The sequence below is a fragment of the Suncus etruscus genome, chromosome 7 (assembly GCF_024139225.1).
Source record: "Suncus etruscus isolate mSunEtr1 chromosome 7, mSunEtr1.pri.cur, whole genome shotgun sequence".
NCBI classification, from domain to species: Eukaryota; Metazoa; Chordata; class Mammalia; order Eulipotyphla; family Soricidae; genus Suncus; species Suncus etruscus.
This window is the reverse complement of record NC_064854.1, coordinates 46,268,543-46,283,127: the sequence shown is the minus strand read 5'-3', so window position 1 is coordinate 46,283,127 and position 14,585 is coordinate 46,268,543. Positions and strand designations below refer to the sequence as shown.

At 40.0% G+C, this 14,585-nt stretch overlaps 1 protein-coding gene across 1 annotated transcript in view; it reads left to right on the top strand.

Moving 5' to 3' along the window:
* Positions 1-14,585, top strand: part of KIF26B (kinesin family member 26B) — a 318,803-nt gene that overhangs the window by 176,892 nt on the left and 127,326 nt on the right. The gene's annotated exons all lie outside the window — the stretch shown is intronic.

Genomic DNA, 14,585 nt, shown 5'->3' with positions numbered 1-14,585 from the left:
CATTAAGTACATTACATTTTCTTTAAATGTTTTGTCTCTCCTTATTTTTATTTTGAGTTCTTTAACACTGCTGGCTTGTAATTTGTCTTGAAGTTTGTCTATGAGATTCTCCACCTGTGTAATTCTACTATTATTCTTGTAACATGTTTTTTAGTTTCTTCAGTTCCATTTGTATAGATTTTCTCATCTTTGGAAAGAGTTTTCTTTGAGTATGTTGAATTTTTCATCTACAGATTTCTTAATTTTGCAGGCTAGTGACTCCTTGATTGTGGTTGCTAAAACATTAAATGTTGCCTTTAGGTCCTCATCATCGATAAGCCTTCGGCCTTTTGGTAGAATGGAAATTAGCCAGGGTTTCTCTTCATATCCCCAACTGTAGATATCTTCGTTAGCTTTCCCCATTGATCTTTGCATTAGGGGTTTGGAATGCTAGTGTATCAGGATGTTTAAGAAAGTGATCTAGATCCAATATGCCAGGAACTATATGTTACAAATTGAAATCTCTTTGTGTCCATGCAGTTTGGGGAAAGGAGGGTTGATGAGAGGGACCGGAGTTTCCCTATTTTCACCTAGACACAGACCTTACTGGCCATAGGGGGCAAATGATCAGAACTGGCACTGAAGCCTGGAAGTAGCTATAAAAGAAAAACATTTTTATATTTTTGCCTTTTTTTTTTCTTTCTTTCTAAAGAAAAACTTTATAATGAACATATGTATACATATGTCTTTTCAAATTGTCATATTTATGTTTTGTTTTTGTTTTTGTTTTAGAGCGAGGGGCCAGTGAGGTGGCGCTAGAGGTAAGGTGTGTCTGCCTTGCAAGCGCTAGCCAAGGAAGGACCTCGGTTTGAGGGGTTTATGCCATGAAGTAGAATTACTGGGTCATGTGGGAATTCTCCTTTTACTTTATTGGGGAACTCTCATATGGATTTTTATAGAGGTTGGGCCAGATGATATTCCCATCAACAGTAAATGAAATTGTGGTGGGGAATGGAGAAAATAGGCCAGAGGCAAAGTATGGACAGTCATGAAAGATCTTGGGCACTTTGGTGATGGTGACATTGTAAATCAGTAATATAGTATTATTGTAGCTATATTCTTTAATTTCTAATTCAAATAATAAAGATTTTTAAAAGTAAGAAATATCTTATGTAGTGTTAGTGTTTGATACTGGCTGAGGATTTTAGAATGTCTTCTTTCAGTTCAGGAGTTCAGTTCATCTTTAAAGTTTGTTTCCTTTGGCTCAGTTTTTAGACTGTAGAAGGTGGAATCTTGCTTTATCAGACTTTCATAGCTCCCAGATGCTTAATTGTATGCAAGGCAGAGAAGACTCCCCAAACTGAAAGACAGACATTACAATAGCAGTCATTTGGTGATTTTTCATAAATGCTTTTTCCTTTTCATTCCTCATTCATGTATCTGTCCTCCATCCATCTTTTTCTGTATGTCAGTCATTCATAAGGCATGTATTATGTATTTGCTATGTGGCGATTACTTTGGGAATACACAGATGAATTCAGAATTATCTTTGCTCATAGGATTTTAGAAATTGCTGTTTGAAAGGGTTAAAAATCATTCTCTACGTAGACAACTCAAACTAAAAATACCTATTATTATTATCATCATCACTCTGGCTTATCATGGCAGATAAGGCTGAAATTTGTGCTAGATAATTGGCTTCCTGGTGAGTCTTCTCTCTCATTCCTTTTTACTGAGTACACCATAATATTCCTGCAGTATTCATATTACATTGTGATGACAACTGATAGTGCAGCAGGCAGAGAGGATGTACTTTTGTTTCATTTTTAACATTTTGGTGTGCTCTCTGCAATTCTCTTGAATTAGTTTATATGAATGAATCCCGGTGGCATGCATATCATTTGCATTCATAACAACTCACTCTAAAGAGAATTTACACATCCATTGTTTAGAATAGAGTTGTTCTGGAATGCAGGATAAGGAAGTCTCTTCGAGGTGGGGTAAAATGAAGGACTGTTCAAGGTCACAGAAAAAGCCTTCTACCACTAAAGGTTTTGTGATCACATACCTTCTTCATTCTTCTTTGGCTGTGCAGAAGACATTTCTTGCCCTTCAGAACCTTACTGTTTTTAAGTTCCTTGGAGAGGCTGCCTGTTAAGTAAGGAGACTGGCTTCAATGAAAGGTGAGATTCTGAATTTATCTTGAAAAATAGGTGCACTTGAATGTGATAGAATCTGAAATCAGAATGGAGAAGAGAAAAGGAGAATGAAAGGGGTTGTATTAATTTCAAAGCTGTTTTTATTTCAAGTAATAGAAATACAAACTGTCAGAAACTGAAAATGCCTGGAGAGAAACTGCTGTCTTCCCCCAGATTGAATTGGGATATTTCTCCTCCCCTACCCAAAAAAGAAAAGTTTGCCTCCAGCCCTTAAGGTCTCTTCATTCTTTTCTGTGCATTTATTTCTCTGTCTTTAGTTTGTTCTTCTTTCTTCTTCCTAGAGCTCTTTGTGGCAGGAAATGCATCCCAGTCTTTACATCATGATATTGCATGGCAGGGCAGGGCATGTGGTGGGTCCATGATTGTTTACCCAGGATCAGAAATTAGAAAGTGGCAGGGATAGGGCACCCATCGTGTCATTATCCAGCCTATCTACTCAGAACATTCGGTTTGAATAATTTCAATCTCTATTTACTTGAATAACAACCTAATCCTCAGGAAAGAAACACTTATTTGCAAGGCAAAAGGCATATCATTGTCACTCAGAAGACCTCAGTCCCAGTGTCTCTCTTACCCCAAGATTATGGCATGCTGATGGGGAGAGGCTTAGTAAATGCATTTTCTGTGAAGCTAATTTGGTATTACAGTAGACACTCTCAAATCTTTGACATGAATCAAGGCAGAATTCTTGTCAGATTATATAAGAAAACAACTCATTATTATAACATATACATTGCAAGTTATTATATGTTTTCTCAAAGCTTTTTGTTGTTCAGGTTTATGGTATTAAAATTGAAATTTAAGACATTCTCTTTTTACCTCCTCTAAATCGACTGTGAGCAACAAAGGTTTTTAATTTGTTCTCGGGTGGATTTTTATTTATTTATTTTTTACAGTCAGCATTTATTATTTTGGATCCAGACAGGAGGTTTTAATACCAGGTCATTAAGTTACTCATATCCAACAGTCTCTTATACCTCCCTTCATCTGCCCTACCCGAATCTCTCCCACATTTCTTCCCAACTTCCCTTTATTTGTTGACTGGAAAAATGCTGCTCATCTCTGAGACCAGCTCTCTGTGCACCTCCATGCACTATGCCTATATTCCCTCACAGACCATGAATTCTGGGGAAGGGGCTCCTTTGTATTTGTAGTTCTTACTTATTTCAATACATATATGTTTATTTACTTCAAACTCACTGAGCATTTACATTGCCATAGTAATACTCAAGACACAAATCTTGCCTTTAATGAATTTTCCTCCTGGAGGCCAAGGCGATAAATTTCAGAGAGTTGAAACACATTCTTCATAAGAACCCTCAAGCTCAGTGTCTTGGAATAGCCCCCCACCCATCCCATGAACACACAATTGGATGTGACTCCAAAAGCAGTATCTAGTAGAGAGCTTTCTTTGTGGTAAGAGAAGGAAGGTATGGCCCTACTATACTGTGTGCTGATCTCACACTCCAACTTGCTATCTTTGTTTCCTGTGAAATAAAAATGTAAAAAATTGCTTAGCTGCATCTTCTTTCTGTCCTTAGTGTTAAATAATTCGGAGATTACTGGATTTTAATACTTTTATTATATCCTGCTCATAATTCTATTAGAAGAACAACCAAGATGAAACTTGGAATTTCTGTTGCTTTCTCAGAGTACAGGGGTTGACATCTCACTTCATTTTGCAGAGAGGCTCGAGGAGCCATAAGTTTCTGGGAAGGGAAGGAAGCTACTGTCAATCTGTCTTTTTGACTTTTTGACTCCCAGGAATGCTGACATGTGCATCTCAAGTTGTTAAACCTGCTGTCAAATGAACTATCTTCCCAAAGATGGCCTTCCCTCCAGCTGCCAGCTCCTTTCAACCTCTACCCCTCACTCCTGACCCAGAGTGCTCTGCAAATAATGATGCCCAGGCCTTGCCTTTCTGCATCGTTTCCAAAGCACTCATCTTGGCTCTGGATATTCTGAACTTTAAGATTTCACCTTCAGAGTCTAGTTCCCAAGGAGACAGATATTTCTTAGTCAAGGAGGGGTTCAGTATGAGTGTGAGGACTTGTATAATTTAGCATAATGCTAATGCTAAATTATATAGGTCATGATGGCCTAATTTCTTGAGCATAGTCTAAAGATGAGCAAAGTCTACTTTAGCCCTCTTAGGAACGAGCAGAGTACTCCAGAGAAGCCAGTGCTGGCCCTGAGGTTGACTTTATGGGTTCACTGGGGAGTTGGCAATCCTCTCAGATCAGGGTGGTATTTATTATGAGGGTATTAAGCAGATGGGAGGCAATGCTGAAATCTAACAGTTCAAAGCTATGTCCAGATTCATCTTGGCTTATTAATAGTGATTCAGAATCTGTGTAGGCATGGGAGAGGAGAGTGGCACATTGGGGAACAGCCTGGGCAGCTGCAGATAGAGGGGAGCCATGTGGTACGTGTGGTGCTCATTTACACATGTGACACATTTTCATCCATTGGATTTATTCACACATACAACACACTCAGTGTATTTATGTATACAAGCTCATTTGCATACACAATATAGTTTTGCCTATCAACTCATTATCATACATGGTGCACTTGCCTATGATCTGAGTTCATTTGGGCTATGATTACTGATCTCTTCAGATTGGGTGGCTTCAAGAATAGACATTGATTTTTTTTAGTTTTGGATATAGGGAGTGCACAAAGACTCTAGCAGCACCAGTGTCTGGTGAGTGCCTGGTTCCTAGACAGCAGTCTTCATGCCCTCAGATGATGGAAGGGCTTGTGAGAGTTTTCTGAGTTTTCTTTTGGGGGGCCCTACCAAGTGGTGCTCAGGAGGTCAGAGGCTCTTCCAGAAATTATAAGTCAACAGACAGGATCAATGTGAGGATCTCAGGATGTGGTGCTGCTTGGGCCCTGCAGGGATGGGGATTAACATGGGCTACTTAGAGTATACGGGGGCCCTGAAGGAGATGCCTGAAGATGACTCAGGGGACTCTATCCAGTGTTGGGTTGGAACTAACTGGACTATATTCAAGGCAAGAGCCTTAACCCCTGTGCAATCTATCCTGCCCCTGAGTTCTCTTCTAAAGGCAAGAACCTTATTATGAGACTTCCACATCATTAGCTAATCACCTCCCAAATGCCTGTCCTGCAGACTCATCAAGTTTGAAGGACACAGACTTGACATGTACAACATCACATTTACTACATAATACTTTCACATACATTGACTAGCTGTAATCACCTGCTTTACTGACAATGAGCAAACTGAGATAGAGTCACATGTCTGGGGTCAAGCAGGTCAACTCTGACTCCAGAGTTTGGCTCCTGACCCTTCACTGCTACACTAAGTGTCCCTGATGGTGGATCTATGCAAATGTGATCAACTTTTTGTTTGTTTTGTCATCACACCTTGTGCACTGTCTCATAGTCTCTAGACATTACCAACTATTTCTTGTGAAAGTGCCTTATGGTTTACAAGTCATTTCCCCAGCCCACTGATCCACACTCCAAACCTGGGAAGCATTTTACCAAGGAAACAAAAATTTCCTAGTCATGGAGGGGTTCAGTGTGGGTTTGAGGGCTTTTTCTGTTGTCTGTGCTTCATCCTCCTGCTATCTCTGACCTCCTCCCCTTCATTGCTCACTAGCCCAGAGCTGAGTAGCTAGCTGTTGGGGCAGCCTAAGCAGATTCAGTCTGGGGACAGATTAGGAAGGGCCTGAGCAAAGGTATATAATCTGACCAAGATTAGAGTAAAAAGACTACTTTGGTTTATGACTTAAGAGTTTAAAGTCTATTGGCAAAAAGGGGAGAAAGGCTTATTCTTCTAGGACTAGAGATAGTATAGTGTTTAGGGCTCTTGCTTTGCTACCTTTCCTCTCTGGCACCTTGTATGGTGCAAAGCCTTACAAGCTTTATAAAGGCAAATCCAGGATACAGCCCCAAGCCAAGAAAGAAAAAAAAAAGATGCTTGCTAGGTTTGGTATACCCTTAGGCTCTAAAGAACTCTAAAAGGATCCCATTTAAGGTAGAATATAAAGAGAATTATGCTGAACAAAAATGAGTCAGAGGAAGAGGGATAGGTAGAGAATGATTGCACTGATGTGGGATATAAAAAAATATAGTATGGAAATAATATCTGAGACAATAGAGCCAAGGGCCGGAAGAACCAGTCCATAGTAGGAAGCTTTCCACAAATAGTAGGAGAGTACAGTTAGAGCAGAGAAGAGACCACTATGACAATGATAGTTGGAAATGATTACTCTGGACAAGAATTGGGTGCTAAAAGAAGATAAAGTAATAGGCTTGATTCCTCTTAGTGACAATAATACAAACCATAGTGTCTAAAAGGGGAATGAGAGAGCTTGAGTGAGCGAGAGAGAGAGAGAGAGAGAGAGAGAGAGAGAGAGAGAGAGAGAGAGAAGAAAATGCCTTCCCCATAGTCAACCAGGAGGGAGAGTGGGAGGGAAATCTAGGTAGAATATTAGTGGAAATGTATGACTGAAAATCAGTCATGGATAACTTTGTTTTCTCTGTGTGTGTGGGTGTAAACACTATATTATGTACAACCTTTTAACCATGGTATTTAAATAAAGTAATTTAAAATAAGGCAGAAAAGTGAAAGTGCTATTGAGTCTCTTTCTGATAAAGTCATGCCCCCCATATGCCCCAGACCCCCAATTCCAAAGTAGAGCCTGGCCCCAAACTCCTGTCTACCTGGACTTGAGCAGGTTCTTGTGTCTCTCCCTGCCAGTGCTCCTTCTTGGTTTTTTCTCTTCAAAGAACTGTTCTTATATCCAGGATCAGGTGCTGGAAACCCATTTTCTTCCTTAGACTTCACAACTGGGTTATAAGAGCGGGCTAAGTGGCCCCACACTTGACTTCGCACAGTCTAATTCCAAATTCAGTCAGGTTTCCAACTTCCCTCTCACTGATAAATGTTCCCTCCCCTGCATGGTAGCCATTAAGAAGTCCCAGCCACCCCCAGCTCCAGCCCCCACATGCCAGACCCTGTTGTATTTATGAGTCTTTGCATCTGTTCCAGGGGAGAACCAATTTCTCCCCCACTAACTTGAGGCATTTTATCTGATGGACAGAGAGCTCCCGCATTTTTAAAACTTATTTTGAATCAATGAAATAAGTTACAAAGTTGATCATGAACATGATTGAGTTTCAGTTATACAATGTCCAACAACCATCTCTTGATCAGTGCACATTTCCTAATGTCCCCAGTTTCCTTCCTTCCCTCCACCTCACCCGTACCTCCTGCCTGCCTGCCTCTATGGCAGTTTCTCTCTCTCTCTCTCTCTCTCTCTCTCTCTCTGTCTCTCTCTCCTCTCTCTGTCTCTGTCTCTCTCCTCTGTCTCTCTCTCTCTTTCCTCTCTGTCTCTCTCTCCTCTCTCTGTCTCTGTCTCTCTCTCTCTCCTCTCTCTGTCTCTGTCTCTCTCTCTCTTCTTTCTCTCTCTGTCTCTGTCTCTCTCTCTCTCACACACACACAGAGAGACACATACACACATACACACACACACACACACTTTTCTTCACACATCTTTCTGGCCTGGAACTCTATGCTATCTATTTCATCACACATCTTTCTGACCTGGAACTCTATACTATCTATTCTGTCTCTTTCCCTCTCTGTCTTTCCCTCCCTCCAGGGCAGAAATTATATTAAGGTCCTGTTTGCTTTTCTGACTCAATCTAAGAGTCAAGCTGCTTCCAATTTTTACCTTTTGTGTAAAGGGTAGATGATCAGCAATATGGAGTAACTGCAAAAGATAGGAAAAGGGATATGCAAATGTGTATCTTTATCTGAAATCCAGACCTCAAGCAATGTCACAGACCAGGGTACAAAGATGTCTTCTCTAATCACATTGTGAGGAACACAGAATTCCCACCAGGTTTTGGAATTCAGATGATAAAATATTATTACATGAATTCAGAGGTCACTGTCAGGAATGTTCTCAAAGTAGACCCCTGGTGCACCTTTCTTCTGGGTCTGAATGTCTTTTTCCTATGTGTACAGTTTCCGTAATATGTATGTTCTTGTGCTGGTAGAAAATTCAAGGCATTTCATCAGTCCTGCTAATCATTATTCAGCCACTGGATAATCTCCATGGAAAAAGATCACTTCCTTTGCCAAGGGCCCTACTTTGAAGACACCCATTGTCCTCGAATTTCTGGTAGAGGGTCTGCGATCTCCCTAATTCTGACCATGACTCATTCCATATGGGATGAAATTTGTTTCCAGACTTTTTCCCATTTGCTTCATTTCTGGGTCCTGCTTTCTACCGCCAAAGTTTAGTGTCTACTCACCATTAAAAGTCCTGAAATTAAATGGAAATTGTGCTCACTATGCAACATATTTTCTCTCAGGAGGTAACTATGAATAAAGGATAGAATGAATGAATGAATGAATGAAGCTAGAACAAGTAACTTCAATTGTTTGAACCAAGATTTTTTTCATGACTACAATGTTATGAGTGTCCTTCCAAAGTAAACAATCTCCCATGCAATAGACTTCTAATACTTTATTCTCCACAAGCAAGCCTTCTCTTGCTTTTCTTAAATCAGAAGCATAGGATCAAACTTAATGGCAATATATGTACCTCCAGTATCCTGGATTCCAGGAGCAGAAAGCAAACACCCCCTTGTCCTTTTGCCAGGGCAAAGGGTCAGAAGTAGCAACTGGTGATTAATCAGGTGGTTCCTGTCTTAGGACACAGTCTATGTTTATTGTCTGCTTCAGATCAGATTGTAGAAATAAGCAGACCCATAAAGACCAGCAATTAATATTTCCCTGGAGATATTCCAGATGCTTCTGGCTAGGCTGTGACATGGCAACATTCTTCCTGCTCCTGATTTATTCTATCATAGAACAACTGTCCTTCCCTGAGGAATTTCCATAGAAGTAACCCCTGGGGGGTATTCAAGATCTATTTCAAAGCTTTTTATTGGCCTATCTTTTTGGTTTCTGCTAGTAACACAACTGTATTACAAGTCCGGATCTCTGTGGCACAACCGGTCAGTATGTTCTGCTGTTAACCGAGAGGTCTGTATTACAAGTCCCATCTTCCCAAATGGCACTCTGGCCTATTCTAGCTACTATTCCCACTCAGAGAACTCTTCCCTATTCCTTAGAATCTGCAGAATATACTGAGGAGATCACATGGGCTGAGGATGGGGTAGAGGATGACTTAATGTTCCAAATGATCTTTCTTTCCCTAGTCACATGTTGATATTATATTGTGGCTTCCAGAGGCATGCAAGAGTGGCCAGTACAAGCTATACACTTAAAAAGGCTTTGGCTGTGAGGGTCATTAATGGGTCATTAAGTAGTTTGAAGATTTACTAAATGATTGCTAGTTGAGCATTGTGCTGTTGTTTTTGTTTATTGAGCTTAGTAGACTTCTATGCTACTCTCACCTAAAATTTGGTGTGCTCATATTGGGGTGTCTAAGGCAACATGCTCCAGGACCCCACATTCTATAGAATTGGGCTGATGTGTTTACATGATAGTGAATGTGGGACATGGGTGTGGCCTCTAGAGCTTCTGGCAGTATATATGAGAGGCTCCCACTTTAAGAAGACTTAAGAGTTTTCTTCTTTCAGAAGACATCTGAAAAATTATGTACCTGGAACTTTCATTGGTTTGGTGACAAAGACTAAACTTTACATAAGAAATTTTAGACAAGGAAAGATGTCAAAGAGCAGAGAAACAGACAGTCATCACAACGGTACACTCCCTGCACTCTTAATATTTAAAGTAAGATTCTATCTTGAATCCATTTAGTTATTCAATACTTTGAAATGTTTCAGAGGTCAGTTAATAGGATCTATTCAGCAAAGAAGTTACTTTGTAGAGATTTTCATGTACACTATAGAATAATGGTTGCGTTTGAAGAATTTGAGAATTGTGGGATATAACAATTTTTCCAAAATTTCTTTACTAAAGTATTTTTGATGATTCCATTAGCCATTTAATTCTAACAAACAATATAAAATAATGTTTATTATATATTTATTTAAACACCTTGATTACAAATATGATTGTAGTTGGGTTTCAGTCATGCAAAGAACAACCCCCTTCACCAATGCAACATTTCCATCACCAGTGTCCCAAATCACCTTCCTCCTCACCCCACCCCTGCCTGTACAGGCTTTCTACTTCCCTCATTCATTCACATTGTTATGATAGTTCTCAGTGTAGTTATTTCTCTAACTGCACTCACCACTCTTTGTGGCGAGCTTCATGTCATGAGCTGGACCTTCCTGCCCTCCTCTCTTTGTCTCTGAGAATTATTGCAAAAATACCTTTTATTTTTATTAAAACCCATAGATGAGGGAGACTATTCTGCGTCTATCTCTCTTCCTCTGATTTATTTCACTCAGCATAATAGATTCCATGTACATTTATTATAGGAAAATTTCATGACTTCATCTCTTCTGACTGCTGCATAATATTGAATTGTGTATATGTACCACAGTTTCTTTAGCCATTCATCTGTTGAAGGACCTCTTGGTTGTTTCCAGAGTCTGGCTATTGTAAATAGCACTGCAATGAATATAGGTGTGAGGAAGGGATTTTTGTATTGTATTTTTGTGTTCCTAGGGTATATACCTAGAGTAGTATAGCTGGATTGTATGGTAGCTCAACTTCCAGCTTTTGGAGGAATCTCCATATCGCTTTCCATAAAGGTTGGACTAGATGGCATTCCCACCAGCAGTGAACAATAGTTCCTTTCTCTCCACATCCCCGCCAGCACTGCTTTTTCACATTCTTTGTGAAGTATGCCAATCTCTGTGGCGTGAGATGGTACCTCATAGTTGTTTTGATTTGCATCTCCCTGATGATTAGTGATGTGGAGCATTTTTATGTGCCTTTTGGCCATTTGCATTTCTTCTTTGACAAAGTGTCTGTTTATTTCTTCTCCCCATTTTTTGATGGGATTAGATATTTTTTCCTTGTAAAGTTCTGTCAGTGCCTTGTATATTTTGAATATTAGCCCCTTATCTGTGGGTATTGGGTGAATAGTTTCTCCCACTCAGTGGGTGAAAATAAATTATTTGATGTCTACCACATGGGCAGGCTTGGAGATAGGTAGGCAACAGGGAATAATGGTGGAGGAAATGTCACACTGGTGTGGGATTGGTATTGGAATATTGAATACCATAAATAACTGTATCATGGATAACTTTGTAAAACATGGTGTTTAAAGAATAAGGAAATAAAAAAATAAAGAAGTTTTTGCTTAGAATTCAAATAGAAAAAGAGCAAGTTCTCTCTGTGAAACATAGTTGAGGCTGTATGCAAAAACATTGAGAGGAGCATGGAGCTAGGTAGAGTTTTATTTTTAATTCAAAGAAAATGCATCACATAGTTGGCATAGTTGATCATAATATATTTGTTTCCAGATAGTAAAAGCAAAGTTACTAAAAATAAAATAGAAATAAAAAATAAAATGGAGGGGGCCGGAGAGATAGCACAGCAGTAAGGCGTTTGCCTTACATGCGGAAGGTCTCTGGTTCAAATTCCGGCATCCCATATGGTCCCCCAAGCCTGCCGGGGGTGATTTCTGAGTGTAGAGCCAGGAATAACCCCTGAGCATTGCTGGGTGTGACCCAAAAACCAAAACATAAATAAATAAAATAAAAGAAAAGAAAGAAAAAGTACGGCAGCAAGTTTATTTGTGAAAATTATCTCCAATGAAGTCATTAATAAAATGACAAAAGGGGCCGGTGAGGTGGCACTATAGGTAAGGTGTCTGCTTTGCAAGCGCTAGGCAAGGAAAGACCATGGTTCGATCCCCCAGCGTCCCATATGGTCCCCCAAAGCCAGGGGAAATTTCTGAGCACTTAGCCAGGAGTAACCCCTGAGCATCAAACAGGTGTGGCCCCAAAAACAAAAACAAAACAAAACAATAAATAAATAAAATGACAAAAGGTTTAGCAAGCTCTTATTGTTAGCCATCCATTCTATTAAATTAGGTTGTTCCTGTAGGGATGACAGCATCAAACATATGAAGTTGTCCAGAAATTTAAAGCACTATTTCTGATATTACGTCTTTTAGGGGCACATACTAAGTTGCCAGGCCTCCTAAAAGAAGGAAGATATGAAGGGAGGGTGCCCACACTCGCACCAAAAAGCTCTAGTGATATCAACTCCAAAACTAATGTACCTAAATGTAGTCAGATCAGTGTCCCTGGAGGGAATTATAGAGGGTCACAGAGAGGTAGGGCCATTGGAAAATAGTGATTCTGGGTGATGGAGGTAGTAGGCATGGCTTCAGCAGGCAGGGCTTAGCCCACCCTATCCTCCCATGATGGCCAGCTTTCTGCCACTTGGGCTGGTGATGCCATAATCTTTCATGGTTCAATTTACCTCTAGTTTGAAAGAAAAGAGTGAGTCTATAGAGCAGGCCTGTTTCAAACATGATAATTGCGTTTTAGGTAGGTTTTGTTTGGTTTTTTACTAGCTTTTGGCTCAGTTCAGTAAGGGAACAAATACTGTGAACCTTCCCAACCCAGAATTTAATGGTAGACCCATGAGAGAGTTCCAGGAAAAACAAAAAAAACAAAACAGAGATTATTTTTTTGTCTTGTCTGGTATGCTCTGATTCTTTATACAGGGTCACAATAATGTCAAGTGTTAAGGAATAATAAACAATCCCAAATGCTGTACTTGTACAATGCCTGAGTCATTCATCTGAGCTGTGCTTTTGCTTTGAGCTGAATCAGAGCAGATACAAGAGAAAGACAACAAACAATTTTAAAAAAGAATGTCAAATTCTATTATTTTCCTACTCTTTGGCAAGAGGAGGGTAAAGCTGAAGATGATTGGTTTGTGTCATGAATCTTAGTCATTCGTGGGAAGCCTAAAATAGGAGATAAGCTTATGATACAGCAAGAAAGTTTAGTTCAGTGTGAAGGATAATCTTTGTAGTAAATGAATAAATAAATAAGATAATCAGTGAAAAAACTACTATGATGAGCCTTGTGTAGGATGGTACTGATTCTGTACTGAAAACAGAATTTGGATTTTGGAATAAATAGATTAGCAAATTTGGATAGGCAAGTGACCACTAAATTTTCTTCCTTTTTGTATAATTTCCCCTACTGCTTTTGACTGTCTTCAAGAATATCCCACTGAACCTTAAGGAAAGTTTTGTTTAAAATCACTCTACTCCACGTGCCCTATCTCAAACCCCAGGTGAATGGGTCTGAATCTGGGTCAGACATGAAATAATCCAAACTAGGCTGAGGGTGAAACACATGTAGTCTGGCAGTCTCCTACCTCACATGGAGAGCAAGTTGCCTGCAAGAACTGCTGGTTTTATTGAGTATAGAGACCACCCTGGTTGGGGCAGTACAGACAGATAGCTCAGGCTATCCTGAGCCAGACCCATCTAGGTTTACAAATAAGGCAATCTGTTTTGGGGTAAATCCAAGTTGTAAACAAACATACAAAGAAACCAGGGATGATCTTTGTTTTAGGTAAAATAAGGTGTAACTTAACACTTTGTGGAAGGAGAAAGTCTTAATAGTCTGGTGTTGCAAGTCAACCCCTGAAGCAGTTGACCAATGGAGGGATGGAGGATGAGGTCTTTCCCCTCCAGCTCGGAGCACGCGTCTGCCACCCTGTTCAGCCGGCGGTTCTGAGGTGAAGCGGCGGGTAAACAGCTCGCAGACAGTCAGGCTTGTGGAAATATTAGCTTTATTCAGAGGACAAGACTGAAGCCCAAATACCTCAGTATCAGTTCCAGCCAAAAAGCCCCTTGTCTTCCACAGACCCTTGTTTTTATCCCCCAGAATCAGGTACCACCCAATGGTGGGATCAGGTACCACCCTAGGGTGGGAGCAGAATGCCAGCCAGGTCACACCCTAGGGTAGGGCACAATCACCGATCAGGGTAGGGTCAGTAACATAATAATCCCATTAAAATGTTTACATATACAACAGTCTGGTTCATTTATCTTCTCTTGTGCACTTTTATATGGTTATTCACCTTTCCAGGGTAAATATAAATACCTTATGAGTTAGAAAGAAACTGGTGTTTTAAATGTCCACACTCTAGGAGTGAAAACAAATTCAGTGATACCAAGTGATAATGCCACCCAGTTTTGAAACTTCAGCATCATTCTTTCTCTACTCATCCCACATTTAGTCCATCACTGAATTCCCTTCATTTTCTTTCTTTTGTCTCTCTTTGCTTCTTTATACAGCTGTTGCTTTGGAGGTAGTCATCAATTCATGATGGAAGTATCAGACAGTTACCATATTCTTTGAATATGTCTCCCCTTTAAGCCTTCTCTGTGTTTCTAGATCTAGATTCATTTGACATCTTCCATGACAGGTGGGCACAGAACTAAAGAGGTCTTGGCATGTCTGTGACTAGAAAGGCTTTTC